The following is an 18,308-nucleotide window of genomic DNA, read 5'->3' as shown; positions in this document are numbered from 1 at the left end:
AAGAAAAGTTGTACCACTGCATATACAGTCATATAGTTTCACTTCTAAATATTTAAAATATACAAATGTTATAATGCTATAAGGACTAACTTTCCATGTTGATCACTGTGGAAATATTAAGTGTATCTGCAGCATAAATTTCTGAGTGGAATTGCTGGGTCACATGGCATGTTCATTTATAATTTTTTGGATAGTGCCAAACTTATGTCCATAGAAGTTGTACTAAGCAGTGTATGAAAGTGTTGCTTCACATAAACTACCTGCCTCCTTGATAGGTGCAAAATGGTATCTGTGTAGTTTCAATTTGCATTTCCCTTATTAGGAATGAGTTTGAGCATAGTTTAATATGTTTTAGAGCCATTTATTTGTATTTCTTTTTTTGGTGAATTTTCTGTTAATGCATTTTGCCCATTTTTTTTTTTGCACTAGTTTGTTGGTATATTTATTATTTATTTATATAAGCTCCTTGTGTTTTAAAGAAGTATGTGTTACACATATGTTCCCCAGTTAGTAATCTTTTTCGTTTTGGTTTTACTTATGGAAGTTTTTGCTACACACAGATTTTTTTTTTATTTTTATAGAATTGAATTATTTTATCTTTTCTTTTATGGGTTTAAGGTTTTGTCTTCTAGGGGAAGGTTTAAATGAGTTGCAAATTCTATAAATTCATAAGATTCTGGTTTGAGTTTATAATTATGTCTGCCTTTCTCTCTTCTTTTGAATTTAAGTTGTTTGCGGGCAGAATTTGTGTGAATTAGCTTGTATAAGTGGCTTTATATGAACAAATCCATTTAATCCCTATAATATCCCAAAGAAGTTGGTACAATTATTATTGTCATTTTACAGAGGAGTAATCTGAGGCTCAGAGAGGTTGAGTCACTTGCTTAGTATCACGCAGCTACCAAGTTAAGGTGTCAGGATTCCAGATCATGTATTAGGATGCATGGGAGGCATAGTCGATGAAAGTTAATGGATTTTTCTGTAGAACAGAATCAACTGTTGCAATCTGTGACCATAGGATACCAAGTGTCACCATAATCACCCTCTCCCAGACCCCGACTCCCCCCCAACATAGATGAACCATCCCAAGACAGCTGTGCAAAAAGTATATTTTTCCAAAATCATATGTAAAAGAGTCTAAAGCTGAACTTATTGAACAATGTTTCTTTTTCTCATATAGAGACATTAAAAAAATGGGAATTCCTTCCCTGCCCCTCCTTATACCAAGAGAGGTTTGCATACAAAGCTTTCTAGACTTATCTGTGGGGTTGAGCTTAAGCCATCAGCCAAGCACAAACCTAATGATGACCTAGAACTGTACAACAGTGGATTTAGGCATGGGCAACACCAAGAGGTATGAGTCATGTAAGTTCTTAAGCTCTAATGTGCTACCCATTTCGAACTGCACGACACCTGTGTGCTGCATTTGATTCGCAGCATCTGTATGGGCAGGGAAACTTAAAGGAGTCTTCAAAGAGGCAACATGCTGGCACTGCCCTCTTGAATGGGGTTTCTGGTTAACAAATTGATCACCTGGGCAATGTCATTCCATCCGAATACCCGTACTAAACAAAACTAAAAAGGCTACCTTTGCACATTTTCAGACAATAAATATATGTTTGTCTTTGTGGCAACCTCTGGGTTCCTATTGAAGGAACATCATTAATCATTTCATTCAATGTTGGCTATGTTTATCAATTTTTCACCCCAGAAGCATTTTTCTTATTTTTAAGTGAGTAATGCTAACTATAAACATTAAAATAAAATCACTTTGCGTCCTTTTAACTCTAGACTTGACTTTTCTGTATCTAAGTATCCACTCTCCTATGCACAGCACCACTGATAAAAATGTAGGAAATTGACCTCAGTTTATTCAATGTATGTTTAGTGTGAACCTGCTACTTGCCAGGAAATCTGAACCCCTGAATTCCAGGACTCAGAGAGCTTTGGCAGGGCATCATGCAGAACTATTATAGCTTATTATCATTATGACATGTTAGGAAGATCTAGAAGAGCAACTGAAAAGTGTAAGGTAGATATTGGAATTATGCTTAATATAATCATGCTGGAGACTTAAAATGTAGAGCTGCATTGAAGATTGATCTTTCACATAGAAATACATTGTTATTATTCTAAGTGCTTATGATGAGTCAACTGATATGCTTTTAAAAATAGCTTTATTGAGAAATGATTCACATACATACAATTCATCCATGTAAAGTATAGAATTCAGTGGATTTTAGTGTATTCGCAGATATGTGCAACCATCACCATGGTGAATTTTAGAGCATTTTAACACTCTCAAAAGAAACCTCATACACTTATAGCTCTCACCCCCTATTCTCCCAACCCCCTCCTCCTAGCTGTAGGCAACTACTAACCTACTTTCTGTCAACATAGCTTTCCCCGTTCTGGACATTTCATATGAGAGGAATATATATGTGATCTTTTGTGACTAGCTTCTTTCACTTAGCATCGTGTTTTCAATGTTCATCCATGTTGTAGCATGTATCAGTACTTCCTTTCTTTTTTATGGCCAAGTAATATTCCGCTGTATGGATATACCATATTTTGTTTCTCTTTTCATCAGTAATTGACACCTGGGTTGTTTCCACCTTTGGGCTATTGTGAATAAGGCAGCTATAAACATTTGCATTTAAGTTTCTGTGTGGACATCTGTCTTAATTTCTCTTACATATATATCCAGGAGTAGAATTCTGAATCATATGGTGACTCTGTGTTTAATCTTTTGATGAACTGACAGACTTTTCGAAACTCGCTTCACCATTTTATATTGTCTCCAGCAGTGTATGAGGATTCCAACTTTTCTATATCCTCACAAACAGTTGTTATTAGTTGTTAGTAATTTTGATTATAGCCAACTTAGTGGCTATGAAGTGGCATGTCTTTATAGTTTTAGTTTGTTGTTCCCTGATGGCTAATGATTTCCAGCATCATTTTGGGCGCTTATTGGCCATTTGTATATCTTCCTTGGGGAAATGTCTATTCATATACTTTGCGTACTTTGTAACTGGGTTGCCTTTTTACTATTGAGTTGTAAGAGTTCTTTATGTATTATGGATAAAAGTACTTTATCAGATATATGATTTGCAAATATTTTCTTCCATTCTGTGGATTGTTTTTTCACTTTCTTGATGGTATCCTTTGAAAAATGGAAGTTTTTAATTTTGATGAAGTCAAATTTACCTATTATTTTTCTTTTGATGCTTGTGCTTTTGGTGTCATGTCTAAGAACTTTTTGCCCAAACCAAGGTCATGAAGGTTTACCCATCTATTTTTTTTCTAAGGGTATGTAGTTTTAACTCTTATTTTAAGTCTTTGATATATTTTGAGTTTGTTTTTCCATATGGTGTGAGGTAAGGGTCCAAAATTAATTCTTCTGCATGGGGCTACCCAGTTGTCCCAGCACCATTTGTTGAAAGGCTATTGTGTCCCCATTGCATCATCTTGGAAATTTTGTCTAAAAACAGTTGACCATAGATATATGGATTTATTTATAGACTTTCAATTCCATTCCATTGGTCTGAATGTCTGTCCTTGTGCTGGTACCACACTGTCTTGATTACAGTTGCTTTGTAGTGAGTTTTGAAATAAGGAAATATGAACCCTCCTACTTTGTTCTTTCTCAAGATTGCTTTGGCTACTCTGGGTCCCTTACAAATTCAGATGAATAGTAAAATCAGCTTGTCAATTTATATGTAGAAATCAGATGAGATTCTGATAGGGATTGTGTTGAGACTGCAGATCAGCTGGGGAATATTACCATTTTAACCATGTTAAGTCTTCTGATTCATGAGCAGTGTATGTGGGATCTACATGTCAGGTCTGCTTCTACTCAGAGTCTTTGCATTTTTTTCTTTTGATGCTCGCCCCTGAATGTTCCCTGACCCTCAGATGTTTCCTCAAATGCACCTTCTCAGTGAGGCCCTCTAAGCCAACACTTTATCCCTCACATGCACCTCTTTTCTCTGTTTTCTACATTATCTTATTTCTTAACAATTATCATTATTTATTATATTTTATATTTTTCTAAGCCCTAAGAATACAACAATGAACAAAATGAACGAAAATCCTTGCTGTCATGGGGTTTACATTCTAGCAGGAATACAGATAATTTTAAAAAAGAAAAATATATAAAATGTGCAGAATGATAATAATACATCCTGTGTGAAAACTAAAGTTGAGAGAAAGAAAAACCATGTTAGGATTGCAATGATGAATAAATACAGTCTTAGACAAGGTGGCCAGAGGCCAAGGACAAGCCAGGGAGGCAGGTGGGTATCTAGGGAAAGAGTATTTGGCAGAGGGAACTGTATGTGCAAAGGCCTGGAGGTAGGAACAAACTTGGACTTTCAGAGAGCAGTTGGGAAACCAGAGTGGCTACAGCACAGTCAGACTGAACTAGGGAAGTGGTAAGAGATAAGGGGTGAGCCAGCCATTTAGGGCCTTCTAGGTCATTTTGAATAGAATTCAGTGTTCAAGGAGATTAGGGATTTTGTCTAAAGGGACATACTCTGTATGTGGATTGTGCTCCCAAGTGTTTATGATAAGAATAAAGGAAGAGAAGGCAGAAGTGAAGCAATAACATTGTCTGATCTCTAACACCATAGCAGTGTTTTATAAACTATCTGGATATTTTAATTGACTGCATGATTGCCTCAGCTATCAACTGTGCCTAAATGGATACTAGTTATCTCATTTATTAACACAGAATATTTTAACATGCTAGCTTCCTCCCTCCTTCTTTGGGCCTGGAGGTCTTTAGTTGGTTTACCTCTCAGGTCTGCTGTAAAACCCACTGTTGGTATGTTTGGTGAAGAATACTTCAGATATCTTTGGGCCATGATGATATAATTTAATGCTAGCAATTTTGATCACTGGGTTATGCGTGGGGAACTCAGTGAGAGAGGCACATTTTGAATATAGTAGATAGACAGGTAGATAGATAGATAAATAGATAGATAGAATCACTAATAGAAGCATGTGCATTTTTGATTGGTTAGTATCCCTATTTAGCCTGAAGTTCCTCTGATCTGGTGATAAAAGTGTTTGTTTTGAATAATTCCATGGCACTTTTACAAATTTAAATGTCCCCAGGACAAGGACAATTCAAACGTGTATAAACAGTAAAGAATGGCAGGGCCTGTGGCTAAACTGGAGAATATATGCCCCGCCTACAGGCAATCAAATTCATATTTTTAAAAAATTCAACTCCGTCTAAACAAAAATTGTCAGCTCTTGATTACTACACAAGGCTGGCACTCTGCTAAAATCATTATGCGAATTACCTCATTAAGTCCTCCTAATAAATTATATGAGGCAGGTGCCCCTATAACCCCCATTCTCCTGCTATGAAAACTAAGACTTAGCAAAGATAAGTAGGTAACTATGAAGATGTAGAGTCAGAATTTAGAGACAAGCACTCTGGTTTCATAATCTATGTTCTTAATCACTGTAATAAGCAAACTATAACTGGCAGATAATCAACCAGTTATTTTTCCCCCCCATGGATTATGAAGAAGGTAGGATTTGAAAACATGTAGAGGAGCATTATCCTATAGATATAAATGCAAGCCACATATGTAATTTAAAATTTTCTTGTAGCCTCATTTACAAGACTAAAATAAACATGAAATTAATCTCAATAATATGTATTTTTAATCCAATGTATTCAAAATATTACTATAATATGTAATCAATGTAAAAATTATTGATGAGTTAGTTTGTATTCTTTCTAATATGAAGTCTTGGGAATTGGTGTCTGTTTTACACAGCTCCAATAAGAGTAGCCACATTTCCAGGACTCTGTAGCTATAGTGGGATTATGGCTACCGTAGTGGATAGTAAAGATTCAGACGATTGGCTGCATTTTTCACATTTAATTTTTCCTTCTAGATGATTTAATTAATCATCTAGAGCTGTAATTTAATTAAACTCCATTTTCTTAGAGGTAAAGCAGGAACTCCACCAGTATAATAATTACAGGGGAGGAGGTGCCAGCAGGTGCTGTCTTCTGATCTCATTAATAAGTTTGTATGAACTCTCAGCACAAAGAGTTTGAGATCTTGTAAATTTATGGCCTAAGTTATATGGGGTTTACACATATGTACTGGTGTTACCTAAACTATCCCTTCCTATAACATTCTCTTTATGAACCAGTTCAGTGGATGGAATATTTATATGCTTTTACTATGAACATAAGCATTATAAAGGAACTATGCTTTGTGCTAACTTAAATAGATTTGGAAAGCAAAGTGGAAAAACTATAACTTTATGATAAACGTTATCACCTCCCTTTAATGCATTATTATATTTTATAGTTAGAATGGAACATTGAGGCACTTGTGCAGAATATATAAAAGCACTGAGGCATTGAAGGAGACCAAAAATTATATTTGAGCTTATTAATTTAGGAAAAAAACAGGCAGTGTATTCTCAGACAGCTGCAACATCCACTCAAGTTAAAAATATGCTGACGCGTCAACAACCTCCAACCCGTAATCCTGCCAGGATAAAATTAAACAAAACAATCTCCCCCAAATTATTAAAGTCGAAGTCTTTAGGGGAATGCCCTATATTTTACCTTAAATTACTAAACTATAGGCATAACTGTGTAGCCACACGTCTGTGTACCTCTGTACTGTGTAACTGTATACAGATGTACCCCATGTTATGCAATGGACTCTCTCCTTAAAAAAAAGTAGAGTGCAAATTCTATATTAAAAATCCTTTAAATGGACTAGAGGAGCTTACTATTTAAATTTTTTTTATAATGAGATTAATCACCCCCTAATTCCTCTTTTTGGCAAGGTAAAGTTTTAATATAGGATTTTTGTAGTTTTTAAAAATCATGTTTCAGAAGGTATGGAGAAGAAAGAAAAAAAAAACTAGTACTACAGGTACACGGTCTGGGATGTACCCACCCTGCACTGGATCCTGTTCCATTTCACCTACACAATTCTCTTCTTTTCCCTGTCTTATCATCATGCAAACATACTCTAGTTTTCCCATTAAAAGAAAAAATCCTTCTCATAACCCTATTTTGACTTCTGTCTACCACCATTTTTCTCCCCTTGACAGCAAAATGCCTGGAAAGGGTTATCTACTTGTGTCTCAGATTCCTCTCCTCAGAGCTGGTGAGTTCCATACTTTGTGAGTTTGTCAAAAAATTTCCAAGATTATTGTCCTTAGTTTTCTATAAAAAAATGAGAGCTAAAAGATCAAAAGTCTTTTCGATATTAAGGAAACAGGTGCACAAATGTGTTCAGACATTCCTTTTCCCCACCAAAAATGTCTTGTTTCTAACTGTATTAGTTTGGTAGGGCTGCCATAACAACAAAAGACCACAAACTGGATTAATTAGAAACAGAAATTTATTGTCTCACCGTTCTGGAGGCTAGAAGTCTGAAATCAAAGTGTTGGCAAAGCCATGTTCCCTCTAAAGGTGTTAAGAAAAGATCTGTTCCATGCTTCTCTTCTAATTTCCGGTAGCCTCAGATGTTTCTGGTTTTGTAGATGGCTGTCTTCTCCCTGTATCTGTATTCAAATTTTCCTTTTTTTATAAGGACACCAATCATATGGAATTAGGGCTCACCCTAATGACCTCATGTTAACTTGATTACCTCTGTAAAGAATGCATGTCCAGATAAGGTCACATTGTGAGGTACTAGGGGTTAGGACTTCAACATATATTTTTGTGGGGGGAATACAGTTCAACTCATAACAGCCAAAATCCAAAATCTGGTTTTCCTTTGATCCATCTGTAGGGATATGGGTCTCAAATACGCTGGAAAAGCTTGACCTGTTCTTCAGAAGAGGGTCTGCTGATTCACGTGGACTCTACCTAGATAATATGATTGTTCATAATTGTTACTGAGACTGACCCTCCTGTCCCTTTTAAAGAAATGCAGGAGTTTTATGGAATGTGTTTATCCATTCATCCATCCATCCATCCGTCTCCATCTTTCTATCCATCTATCCAAATATCCATTTATTGTTTTCACAAAAATTATTGGGCACCTGCTATAGATTTAGTATTTGGCAAAGTACTGGGTGGGGTGGGGGGAAGGCATACACTGGCAAGATTCAGTTATCTTTGCTTTCAGGAAAGTATAATGTAGATGGTAAGACAAGACTTAAAATGGGGAAACTGAAGTAAACCAAACTGAAAGAGATGTCTTTTTGTAGTTTAAGTCATGACTGACCAAGTATTATGCTGGGAATATCACTCATTAAGACGTTAGCAACATTCTTCACAAAGGTATGGCCTGGGTTGCCTCCATATCAGCTTGCTGAAGTTTTGAACTCTGTTTACGCTAATCTTGTTTTGAAATTGACACCCTAGCTTTGAAGTCCTTGCTGCAGCTTGATCAAGCCTCACAATATTGCTTCTCTCCCTTTTTGGTTGAAGGTGAGGCAATCACAGTGCTACCTATAGGCTCAGCCCAGCCTAAGTATGGGGCCAGTTCTCATGTAAATGGCATCAGTTCACTCAAGGTCTGGATTGTCCCCGACGGCCCATGACATATTCATCCACTGGTCTGTTTTTCCCTACTTACAGCTCTTGAAGGAAGGAGAGAAAACCTAGAAAGTATAGGATCAGACTTCTCCATGCAGTTTCTGGGGGCCCAGTGATCCGAGGGCATAAGGGAAGATCTACTGTTTCACCCCTCATTTTCTACACTCCGTGAGAGCTATCCACCATCCTTTTAGTGCACTTATTTTCCACTTAAATTATCAGAGTTGGTTTCTGTTACTTCTAACAAAACATCTCTGACTAATGCACTCTCTACCTCCAAATCTCAAGCTTGAGAAAGTTTTAAGCCCCTCACGGTTCCTAAGGGGCTAATATTGTTTATTGCCTCCTCCACATCCCTAGAAGGACTACCCAGGTAATTTCCCAGTGCCATGAGAACTGCTCACTTTTTCCTCTTGATGCTTACCGGTATCTCTGGTATTCTTTATTCCCATCCTTGTCTACCATTTATCCTTGCTGATAAGATACACTTAGATTATCCTTAGAATAATATCCTGGCCTCTCTTCCTAAGTGCATCCCCTTCCAATTCTCTTATCTAGGCCCAACATCTCCCATTTCCTCGGTCTTGACAAAATAATGTCATCAATTATTCTGTGTCCATCGATGTTACATTTCATATCTCCTCTTTCACGCTTGTGACTCTGGCTGTGCTTGCAGATTGCATTTGTTGATCATATTACCCTTGCCTGGTATCCTCATCCTCTCAACCTTAACCCAAAACAAGACCTCAAAATCACACGGATGATATCCAACCCACATCTGCTTAATCTGAATCTTTGGCAGTGAGGCCCAGCAGAGGGACCATATATTTTTAGAAGCTCCCCAAATCATTTTATTCATAGCCATTTAGAATATACGACCTCAAATTATGGCTTTACTTTCAATGGTCTCTCCCTCTGTCTGCATTTAGAGTTCTGCATACTCAGCCTTGATTGCCAGTATTCAGCATCACTCTTTTTTTTTTTTTTTTTAATTATTGCACCTTTAATTATCATTTATTTATTTATTTATGGCTGTGTTGGGTCTTCGTTTCTGTGCGAGGGCTTCCTCTAGCTGCGGCAAGTGGGGGCCACTCTTCATCGCGGTGCGCGGGCCTCTCACTATCGCGGCCTCTCGTTGCGGAGCACAGGCTCCAGACGCACAGGCTCAGTAGCTGTGGCTCACGGGCCTAGTTGCTCCGCGGCATGTGGGATCTTCCGGGACCAGGGCTCGAACCCGTGTCCCCTGCATTAGCAGGCAGATTCTCAACCACTGCGCCACCAGGGAAGCCCCCAGCATCACTCTTGAGCCAAGGGATTTGGACTTTCATTCTCTCCAAAGAAGAAATGGTTTCTAACCTATTTTACAATATCACTGGCTAGTTCAGATCACCTTGGAATGGAACCAAGTTGAGCAACCAGAGTTGTTTGGGTTTTTTTAGGCTCTGGAATGATCTCTGTCTCCTCATTAGACACCTGTGTTCAATTATAAGCCCACAAACTTAATTGTTACCTATGTATCAGGTCCCCTCTAATACCCGTTCATGTCACCATCCTTCATAGCACTTATTGGCGGGTAATAGTATGCCTATTTTATAATTAGTTACTATACATTTGTCTTTTTCACTGTAAGTTTGATGAAAACAAGGATTTGTTTTGTATAATGCATAGAACAGTGTCTAGTACATAGTAGATATTCAATGAGTATATGTTGAATAAGTGAATAAATGCATATCTCCATCTAGACCTTTCATAGACACCTCAAATATAACATGTCTAAAAAGGAATTATTATCTTTTCCCCAAATCTTTCCTCCTCTACAGGTTGTCTTTTTTTTTTAATTAAACTTTTTATTTAAGAATAACTTTAGATTTACAGTCATTGATCTGTTTACCATCTCTATGGTTTTGCCTCTTCCAGAACGTCATGTAAATAAAATCATTCAGAATGTAGTTTTTTCATACTGGCTTCTTTCACTTCGTGATATACAATTAGTGAAATAAATCTCTGTTTTTGCATGGCACGTTAGCTCACTCTTTTTCTCACTGAATATTGTGTTGTGTGGATGTACCACAGTTTGCTTACCCTTCACCTGTTGGAGGACATCTCAGTTGCTTCCAGATTTTGGTGATTTTGATAAACTGTTATAAAGATTCACACTTAGGTTTTGTATAGACCTACAGTCTGACACCAGTTGGAATAAATATCTAGAAGTGCAGTCGCTGGATAAGACTAGTTAGCTCCTTAAGAAACTGCCAACTCCAGGGACTGTACCATTTTGCATCACTACCAGCAATGAATGAGAGTTCCTGTTGCTCCGTATTCTCACCAGCAACTGGTATTGTCATTTAAAAGAGATTTATCCATTCTAATATATACAATGGCATCTCTGTTGTTGTAATCTTCCTTTCCCGAATAACAAATGATGTTGAGTATTGGTTTGTCTTGTTGAATGTTTGACATATGTGGTATACAACCCACTGTTTACCACCTTCTGTCCCCCACTATCTCACAGACACTCTAAGAGCAGAGACTTGCAATATCTTATTCAGCTCTGCATTTTCTAAACAGTGCCTGGCACAGAGCAGGCATTCATTAAGTGTGTTAGCTGACTGGATGACTATCTTGGGATTGAAGGTGAGGACTGGTGGTCTTATTCTTCAGAAGAGAAGGACCACTGTATTTTGCCCATTTAAGACTGCATTAAAGCAGTGGAAGTAGGATCCTGATAATATGCTTGAAGAGCTCAACTGTCAAAAGCCAGAAGATAAACATAAATCTCATTCATTCATTTATTCTCTACTATTTGCCAAGCACTATAGGCTCAGTGCTCTCCCCTTCCATCTCCCATCCTAGGGGTTAAAATTAAAGCTGCAAAATGTCTGCTTGCTTATTTGGTCTAGCATGAGACTATCTGTATTTTTAAATATGATATGAGAATAAAACTCATCTCTTTCCTTCTTCGTGAATAGGCTCCACATAGGGTCTCAGTGGAATAATGTTTATTGCTGTATCAAACATTAATTATAATCTCCGTTAGGATTGCATTCTGTTCTAGAATGGGAGTCCATAAGAGCTTGAGAATGAGTTTTCAGAAAGAAACAAAAGGCCAGGAAAAAAAATCTCATCCAAAAAGCACACACTTAAGAACCTATGCCATATGTATCCATACGCATGCTGAGAAATTCAGTGATTTTATTTGCTAAGTGTGTTGTCTCATATGCCTTCCACATAATTTGTTTGACCACAGCATTACACAGGAGGACACACACATACACACAAACGCTCAAAGCTCTTCTATTTTAAAATCCCCCAAATGCCACAAGATCTGAGTTTAGGAATGTTGAATAAACTTGGGCCATAGGGAGTGTAGAGAGGATCTGAATGCATTTTAACTGCCAAGCGAGTTACAAGTATGAGGCACAAAGACCCTGCTGGACACTGTCCAGAAGGGCTCAGGACCGCCATCCTACGGGACCCACTGTGAGCCAAGCTTAGTGCCCTAATGGAGTGAAGCTTTGGCTCCTGGTCATGTCGAGAATTACCTCAATACAGTTTTATTTGTGTCTCAAGATTTTATCTTTAAAAGAAAATAACAATGAGACGTTTGTCTTTTACTGAATGAGATGCTTCCAAGAGAAAGTATTGAAGTACTCAGAGGTGTTTATGAGTTTATCAGGTGACTGAAGTTTAGGAGAGAGAAACAGAGAAGGTAGAAAGTAGGAGGAAATGGAGAAAAACTCAATTTATAGGGATAGCTTTGTTTTTCCACTAGCAAATATTATATATCATCTCACCACCTTTAAGATGGTTTCCTGTGAATAACTTTAATATTTCTTTTATTCTTTGGTAATTATGATAATGTAAACTTTAATAATTTATTCTTTTTATTTAAACTCATGCTAGATCCAGAAACCCCTCCATCTACTAGTTGCCCTAACTCTTATAAATCATCTTGAGTTGGCATAAGTTAATTGAAGTCTCATGGGAAAAGCCTATTATGAATGTAGTGGATTCCAGTACCTTCTCTTTCTGATAACCTACTTTTGCAGTCTTCATTTTCATCCTGTGAACTTTTTGTGCTATTCTCCTGTTGCCTTGTACTATAAGTTCTCCCCTCTCATATATTCACATGCTTAACACTTTCCTCCTTCTTCCCTTTGTTTATCTGTTCTTTTACCTCCCTCCCTGCCTTTGAATGTTCTCATTTACCTTTGGGTTCTTGCTGGACAAAAGCTCTTTATCCTCCAGGCAAGCTTAGCATTAATGGTAGTGAGAACAGGCATTGGTCCTTGCCAAGGCACGTTCAACTTTTAAGGTACTTAACGGTTTCCGCATTATTTTATACTTAATTGTAGTTTTTGCTTCTCCCAGCTCTCATTAGATTATGCATGTGTGGATGATTCATCTTTGCATCTGCCAGAATTCCTGGACTATATTTCATGCTCCCTTATTGTCTGTTGGATGAATATAGGAATGAATGAAAGCACAAATAATGAATGTATGAATTTTACTTGTTTCCAAGGGACCCACCCTGACATACCCCTGGAGACACTGTCCACGGCTGCCAGGCCAGCTTTCCAGCCCTCCTATAAAGAAGCCAAGGGGCATCACGGCCCTTTTCAGTTTGGTTGGTTTTAGAACTGCTTTAAAAAGTAATCCACTTTCATTTTTCATGAAATCCAGGGAAATCCTGCAGCATTGAAACAATCCAAATGAAAGTAAATCAAAGTGAATTTAAAGTATTATCGCAGATATAAACACACAAAAAAGTTATTTGTCATTTTCCCACAAATTGGGCTAGAACCTAGATAGCATCTTGTATTTTCTGAGAGCTGACATTGACTAAGGTTTCTTTGATCAATGCATATAAGAAAGGAACTAGAAAGACCACACTTGGATAAAACAAAAGTCTATATGGACATTGTTTATTTTACAGTAGAACACAGCATAACTGCCAAACATTGAAGCAGGTAACTAGTAGTTCTACCAACTCATCTTTAGGTAACTGCCTTATATATTACATAAAAACAGATTCGTGTTCTCCTCTCCTTAATTACATTTTATCATAATTATGTCATCATGCATATAAACTTGTAAAATTATTGTATTCCAAAAGTGATTTTTAAAAATTAATTTATTTTTTATTTATTTATTTTTGGCTTCGTTGGGTCTTCATTGCTGCACGTAGGTGTTCTCCAGTTGCAGCGAGCAGAGGCTACTCTTCGTTGCAGCGCGCGGGCTTCTCATTGCAGTGGCTTCTTTTGTTGTGGAGCACGGGCTCTAGGTGCGCGGGCTCAGTAGTTGTGGCTCACGGGCTCTAGAGCACAGGCTCAGTAGTTGTGGCACATGGGCTTAGTTGCTCCGTGGCATGTGGGATCTTTCCAGACTAGGGATCGAACCCATGTCCCCTGCATTGGCAGGAGGATTCTTAACCACTGCGCCACCAGGGAAGTCCCTGCAAAAGTGATTGAACAGCACATTTCATGCCATTTATAAGCACAGACTCTTAATCATCTCAGGAAAAGAGATGTTAACATTTCCTCTTATTCTGGATTTCCTACTCTCTCATAGCAGACTGCCATCTCTTTGTCTCCAATGTTCCATGCACCTCAAAATCTATTCATGGAATAGAAGGTAGACTTTGGAGGAAACTGTGGAATGTATAGATTGCTATGGATTTTCCTTAACCCATAATAGACTTTACTTTTTCAATCTCAATTTTAAGTTGTAAATATATAAAATATTCTGCTATTGAAGTACCAAAATTAGAATTTGTCCTTAGAAGATATCTCAAACATAGAGCAATTCAATGTTTTGCAAAATATTAGGCTTTCTTTTTCATGTAAATGCCACAGGCAGCACAGGATTCTGTGCCTGCTCCTACCTCTGTGTATTTCCTGAATAAACATCTAGAGTTTGATCATCTATCATCCGCGTGCAGCTCATCACCTTAAAGGCATGATTAAACTAGGGAATCACAAAAGCCATTGGTACAAAACACAGGTATATAAGCACAACAAAGGGAAATTTTCTGTCAAAGCAGTGCCAAATTAATTTGCCCCTCCATATTTAATCATGCATGATAGGTTTTATTGCTGCTTCTGTAATCTTACTTTTATTAAGACTGCTATCAAACTCAGAATTCAAGGATTTTATTACCTCAGGTGCCTAACAAATAAAAAACAAAACATATTTATGCATAGGAATTTAGAGTCATAGCTAATGAATTCATTTTTATTTTTACCTTCAAAGTTAGTCTACATATGTAGAAAATTCTTATGGTGAATATCTTAATTTCTTTACAATGGAAATATAATTAATATTGGTAGGTGTGTTCATACTCCTTATCTTTAAAGAAGGATGCCCCCAAACCCCATTTGGCATAATTTCCTGAGAACTACCTGTGTGAAGACACAAAGACACATGGTACATACACTTGAAATGACAATAATTAGAAAGTTAAAATGACTATAATTGAAGCTAAACAGAGCAGATACTCAAAACAGAATACTTCTTAATTTTCTCCTGATGTTTATAAATACCTATATATTTAGTGTCTGCCTCTTTTTTTTAGAGTGTAAGTTCCAGGAAGGGAGGGATTTTGTCTTACATATTGATGTATCCTCGGTGTCTAGAACATTGTCTGGCATAGACAGTGTTCAATAAATATTGATTGAATGAATAATATCCAAAGCCACTCTGTAGCTAAGTGTAGAGTGAGCAGTGCTAACCCACACATAGCCCCTGTGTACTTGGAATTGCCAGAGAAGACCTCAAGAAAGAAGTTATACTTAAAGTTGGATGGGAAGGATGGGTAGGTAACCTTTCACTTCTCGATTTACTTCTGCCAACAGATTAATACCCTGAAGTCATCAGTCATTACTGGGATGATAAATCCTTGGGCATGTCAAAGATTCCTCTTTTAAAGAGTTTTACATTTTAGCATCCATTTTGACCAGTTCAGGCCAAAACACCATAGTAAACAAAGCAAAATAAAATGAATACTCAGGAACACATCATGCCTTAAATACATGCCTTAAATTATTTACTGGCTGGAGCCACTGATGGTTACACTTGCACATGACGATCCTGGCAGTGCATAGACCTCACTTGAAATGTTTCAGGGGACAGGTCCTGACAAAACAAAGCCCGTGGCAGGGCAAGTGTAGTTTCTTTGAATAACAAGTTTAGAGGGAACTTGGATTACTTTTTAAAGCAGTTCTAATACCAACCAAACTGGAAAGGGCCCATGATGCCCCTTGGCTTCCTTATGGGAGCGCTGAAAAGCTGGCCTGGCATCCATGGACAGTGTCTCCAAGGATATGTCAGGGTGGGTCCCTTGGAACTCATACTACAGTGCAGTATGTTTGTATTCTAGACTTTACATTCACTCTAATTGTAGAAAGCAAGGTTTCACTTCTACTAAAGTCATAGCAGAGTCATGTGCCTTTATTATGATTAGATACCCTTATTGAGAACACATACATTTGGAGAAATGTGCATTGAATTTGGGAGAAATAGTGACATGATGGAAAGTACACAGATGCCAGGGTCAGACTGTCTTGTCTTTATGACTCCACTTAAATGTAACAGCAGTGTGATCTTGGGAGAGTTAATTAACTTTTGGTGACTCCACATTTTTTTCATTAAAAAAGAGACTATCTTTTTTTTTTTTTTAATAAATTTATTTATTTATTTATTTTTAGCTGTGTTGGGTCTTCGTTTCTGTGTGAGGGCTTTCTCTAGTTGCGGCGAGTGGGGCCCACTCTTCATTGCGGTGCGCGGGCCTCTCACTATTGTGGCCTCTCTTGTTGCGGAACACAGGCTCCAGACGCGCAGGCTCAGCAGTTGTGGCACACGGGCTTCGTTGCTCCGCGGCATGTGGGATGTTCCCGGATCAGGGCTCGAACCCATGTCCCCTGCATTGGCAGGCAGATTCTCAACCACTGCGCCACCAGGGAAGCCCAAAAGAGACTATTTTAATGATAAAATATCTAGAGTAGTACTTGGCCCATGGTAGGGATTCATTAAGTGTAGTAGTGAAAGTAATAATAGCTATTATTTATTAAGCATTTACTATGAACCAGAAACTAAAATGTATTTCATATTTATTATCCCAATTGCTCCTCACAAAAATGCTATGGAATGAGTATAATTATTATCTTTACTCAACAGACTTAACAGGTCTGGGAACTGTGATTCAAAAAATGTTAAATAACTTTTCCAAGCTCACAAAGCAAGAAAGCGGTAAAGGTGGGATTAAATCCAAGAAAAATGACTGAGCTTGAATCCAAGATTTCAATCACTTTGTCAAAATTCTTCTGCAAATAATAGGAAATTTGTATTAAATAATAATAATTAATGTGGTGTATTATTATTCTCAAGCACATTGGCTTGACAGCATAGCAAAATGGAAGGAGAATAATTAAGTAAACAACCAGAATTTATTGAGTTACTCCTATGCCTCAGGTGCTGTGCTTTATACATTTTCTCACTGAATCTTCAGAGGTGGATATTATTATTCTGCATTTTATAAATGTTGAAACTGAGGCTTAGAGAGGTTAAAGCATTGGAACGAAGGCTCATGTAAAGCAGTGAACAGAGCCACAAGGAAGAGAAGAGTTCAGAAGTGAAGAGGGGAGGGTGGCAATGGCTGGGAGTGTGGTAGGAGAGGTAGTCAGGGCCAGACGTCCGGGGCTGTGGATGCCTTGCTATGGACCTTAGTCTTTATCCTGAGTAATAGTTCGAAAGCAGAGAATTAATATGATCAGCTAAGACATTTCTTTTAGGCTTTGAAAAAAAAGATTTCATTAGAAAACTCCATCAAAAACAGTCTGAAATGTGTTTTGCATTATAAAGTTTTAAACATTCTATTCAAACCAACTTTCTTTAAGTAAAAACTTGATGGCATCATCAAAGCCATGTTGATACAATAATTCCATTATCCTCTTGCTTGATGGGGAAAGGGCTTGGTTAAGTCTCACTCAGTTTGCCCTGAACAGTATGTCCTGGTTGGCGCTATTAACATAGAGATCCAGCTGCCTTTTGTCCTGCAGGGAGATGTCCATTCATCCACTGAATGGTGGAATGGTCACCGTCTGGCCTATAGACAGGATGGGAAGGCAGATGGTGAAGCCTCCATCCACCCACTTCTTAACGAGGTCCCCCCTGGAGGGAAAACTGGAGACTAAGTAGTTTTCTCTGGTCTTGGCGTTGGTGATGGAGACGTTCAGTCGGTGGTGGGCCAGCTCATGTGCGTTGCAGGGGAGAATCAACTCCATTCCGCTCCTTGGATGGCAGGTGACAAGCAGGACGTGGCAGCAATCTTCCCTCAGCTAAGACATATGTTAAAAAGATATCTCCAACATCAAGGTAGTGGGTCCCCTTAGATAGCTCATTGTGGCACAGAGATATCAGTGGGCTGCCTAGATTCCCACTAATCATATTTCCTCCTCCTGGGCACTGAGAAGGACTATATTCCCCAACTTTCCTTGCAGTTACGTTGGGTCCACGCAACTGAGCTCCAGGAAAAATGATGTTCACTCCTTTCAAGTCTGACTATAAATCACCCTGGGCAGTACTTCCACACTCTTGTTTCCCTTTCCCCAATGACAATGGTAGTTGTAGACAGAAAATGGATCCCTGATTTATCACTTACGAGACTCCCAGCAGGACCACTGACCTTCATTGTTCTATGCAATGTTAATTAAAAGGAGAAAACATTTTTTATTGTATTAAGCCACTGAAATCTGGAGTTTTATTTGTTACA

At 38.0% G+C, this 18,308-nt stretch overlaps 1 long non-coding RNA gene and 1 pseudogene across 4 annotated transcripts in view; one reads left to right on the top strand and one right to left on the bottom strand.

Annotated features, from left to right (window-relative positions):
- The window catches only part of LOC132374621 (uncharacterized), a 530,077-nt gene that overhangs the window by 294,671 nt on the left and 217,098 nt on the right, over positions 1 to 18,308 (top strand). The gene's annotated exons all lie outside the window — the stretch shown is intronic.
- Positions 17,410 to 18,308, bottom strand: part of LOC132374227 (patatin-like phospholipase domain-containing protein 4) — a 32,049-nt pseudogene continuing 31,150 nt past the window's right edge.

This window comes from Balaenoptera ricei, chromosome 11 (assembly GCF_028023285.1).
Source record: "Balaenoptera ricei isolate mBalRic1 chromosome 11, mBalRic1.hap2, whole genome shotgun sequence".
Lineage (NCBI taxonomy): Eukaryota > Metazoa > Chordata > Mammalia > Artiodactyla > Balaenopteridae > Balaenoptera > Balaenoptera ricei.
Note: the sequence above shows the minus strand (reverse complement) of the source record. Positions and strands in the feature narration are given on the sequence as shown.